At 47.0% G+C, this 3,537-nt stretch overlaps 1 pseudogene; it reads left to right on the plus strand.

Annotated features, from left to right (window-relative positions):
- Positions 1–1,473: 1,473 nt before the first annotated feature.
- LOC102856588 lies at positions 1,474–2,004 on the plus strand (annotated as a pseudogene).
- Positions 2,005–3,537: the final 1,533 nt, after the last annotated feature.

Here is a 3,537-nt window from a genome sequence, read left to right on the forward strand (position 1 = left end):
GTGGTTTGTACTGAATGTATATGGTAGAGTGGAAGACTTCTCTGTCCAATCTGCACCTGGCTTGTAACCTCCAGACTTGAGCCACTGGCCTGCTGTAATTGTCGACTTTGGACTCATAAGTCTCTGAAGTGACAGTTTCCAAAGCCAGACATCTGAAACCTTGTCTACCTGCTGATGGCCTGGACTCATTAGTCTCCCCACACAGACCTAGGACTTGCCAGACTCTACAGGCATTTGGGCCATTTCCTTGAAACAGATCTAGCTACCCATACATAAACTTCACTGGGAGCTCTGGTGGCCTAGTGGTAAGAAACTACACTGCATTTCCAAAGGCACATGGTTCAAATCTACCTACCAGCTGCTCTGCAGAAGGATGGGCAAGCTCTTCCTGTGCAAATAATTGTCTCTGAAAACCTGCTGGAGGGCCAATGATGGGTCAGTTCCAACTCAATGGCACACAACAACTCATACATAAGCTTTATTGGTTTTACTCCTCTAGAGAACTCAGCCTAAGACCCCCTCACCTCCATAACACACGGTTCTGGAGTAACAGGTGAGAATTTAAGACATGCAGCAGGATGAGCAGGTGGACGCAGTTCCTGGAGGGAGGCCTGGTGGGAATGAGTTTGGCCTTAGATGCCTTATAAAGTCAGCTCCTGGACACCTGAGTAAATGCAAAATCAATGTCTGAAACAAATGAGCTTTAAGCCATGAGACCCTAGGCTGTCTCAGACCGGTTTATGACACCGTGCCAAATAGTGTGTATTCTGAGCAAGTTACTGGCAAGTGACTCACACCTATCCCCACCTCCAACTCTACCAGATGGTCTCCTTAGTACAAAGGAGAACTGCTGCCAGGGGAACCTGTGAACCTGGGCCAGGACATGGCTTACAAACTTAATTGGCTGTGTGACCTTAATCGAGTTGCTTTCCTTTTTTGGATCTTGTTGAACAAGATGATCTCTACAAGGTGTCTTCTAATTGAAAAATTTATTTAAATTTGATCATTCCTACCTCTCAAAACCCTCCTTCCCTTTCAGGCCTTCCAGCTTTCCTCCTTTCTTAACTCCCTCCCCTAAGACACAGGGCCATTCTGCCTCCTGGACAGTGTGAACCAGAACCCCTTGCTAGCCTGTTAAGATGATGGAGGGAGCAGGGTGTGCTGGCATCCCAGCAGCCTGGGGTTGTGTGGTGGGTATAATTCCAGCTTGCAGGGCCTACCAAATCTAGTTGCACTGGTGATGACCCAGTAACAGCCCTGAGGGGGCTCACCTCCAGAAACTTACTGGCAAAATTGGGTAGAATGAAGCTTTAAACCTTCATAATTGCCTTTTCCATATACTGCACCACTGAGAATCCTGAGCAGCAGTATCTCGTGACACCCTCTACGAGGCGGGACGGGATGTCCTGCACAGGAACCAGTGCAAAAGGAGAAAGTTTTTGGAAACAGAGCTGCAGGTCAGTTTGAAGAACTATGATCCTCAGAAGGACAAACGCTTCTCTGGGACTGTCAGGCTTCAGTCCACTCCACATCCCAAGTTCTCAGTGTGTGTTCTTGAAGACCAGCCACACTGTGATGAAGCCTAGCTGTGAATATCCCCCACGAGGACATCAAAGTGCTGAAGAAACTCGACAAGAATAAGAGCTGGTTGAAAAGCTGGCCAAGAAATAGTATGTCTTTTTGGCCTCTGAGTCCCTGATCAAGCAGATCCCAAATATCCTACTTCCGGGCCGGAGTAAGGCTGTCAAGTTCCTGTCTCTGCTGACCCACAATGAGAACATGGCAGCAAAAGTAGACGAGGTGAAGCCCACCACTAAATTCGAGATGAAAAATGCCCTGTGCCTGGCCGTGGCTGTTGGCCATGTGAAGAGCACAGCTGATGAACTTGTTTACAACATCCACCTGGCTGTCAACTTTCTGCTTTCACTTCTAGAGAAGAATCTGCAGAATGTTCTGGCTTCGTACATCAAGAGCACCACGTGCAAGCCCCAGCATCTGCACTGAGCTACAGCTCAATAAATCTTACTATTTCTACCAAAAAATCTCTTCATAACTGCTTAGGGTGGTCACCAACTTAAAGTGACATACAACTCATTGCCCCATTGCTTACAGCTGAGCCTCCTCCATGGGGTTTCCAAGGCTGCAAATCCAGCAGGAGATTGCCCTCTTTCTCCTGCAGAGAATTAGGACCACCAGAGAGGCGTAGTCTTGGGGTTAACTGCACAACTCTTTACGAACAAGGCCACCAGAGGCTCTAAATTCCAACTGTGGAGCAGAGCCAGCCCAAGGATGAGAATAAGTGAAGCTCTGTCCAGAGCAGGACCATCGTTCAGCATTTCAGTGCAGCTCCAGAGCTCTCTCTACTGACTATTTTGTCAAACTGCATCTTTTCAGGATTTTCTTCATCTGGGCCTTGGTGGATTTTCAATTCAGAACTTCAGAGAGCTTGCCAGTTCTGCTCTGCATTCACATTGCACATACTAGGCACATAATGAGTGACATTATCTCCCAAGATACGGCAGAGGCAGGAATGAAGATCTCTGCACTGAACCCTGAGCAAGCTCTGATTGCTTAGTGTTAAGGAGTTGTGCTTCAAATCCACCCAGCAACCCTGCAGGAGAGAGATGGGCGATTTCCTCCTGTGTGATTAACGGCCTCTTAAATCCTGCTGGATAGTCAGCTTTGGGTCGGTTCTAACTCAACAGTACATAACAACAATAACTGCATTAAACCCAGAAAACAGAGTGCTGGTCAACCCAGAATGCGCTGCCTGTACTGACAGCTTCCCAAGCACACTGATGCAATGGCCTGGGGCTATATCACTTCTGAATGAATATTAAACAATACTAATAATCACCAACTACTCTAGGTTTCTGGATTGATACGGTGACTGTAACAATGGGCTGAAACAGCACAGATTGAGAGGATGTAGCGAGGTTTTGCTCTGTTGTACACAAAGTGAGGAATCTGAAGCCACTTGGTGTCCCATGATAACAGCCACCACCCTAGGTATCATCCTGATTTCTAGTAGGGAAAGCTCTTGGAAAGCTCTTTTTTAAGACCATCTGACCAAGTGGCTGAGCTGAGATTGGAAGCTCTCTGCCTTCAAAACTCACTTTCCCCCCCTCCCCCGTACTCAACATTGCCTGCCCCCATAGAAGTCTGTGCAATGTTCACAGAAACCTGGAACTTTCTAAGACGTGACACAACCATTTCTACAGGACATGTTTAAAGCAAGGGTAAGATATTCCTTCAACAATCCTGTGTCACCATCAGCTGAGGGAGCCTGGATTCCTGGAGGCAGAGCTAGACTGAAGGACTGGATTTAGCATGGCATCATATAAACTCTCCCCAACTGAGGACTCCACCTTCCCATGAAATAGGGAAAATAGCATAGGCTACCTATGCCTCACACATTGAAATGTGCGAGGAACTAGAGTCAGAAAATCAAAAGGGCCAAACTCGTTCAGCATTTCTTAAGCCCAAGGAACTGAAGAACAAATTCAAACCTAGAGTTGCTATAATCAAGGATGCTTT

Source organism: Elephantulus edwardii, unplaced genomic scaffold (assembly GCF_000299155.1).
Source record: "Elephantulus edwardii isolate Elephantulus edwardi_28Jun2011 unplaced genomic scaffold, EleEdw1.0 scaffold00057, whole genome shotgun sequence".
Lineage (NCBI taxonomy): Eukaryota > Metazoa > Chordata > Mammalia > Macroscelidea > Macroscelididae > Elephantulus > Elephantulus edwardii.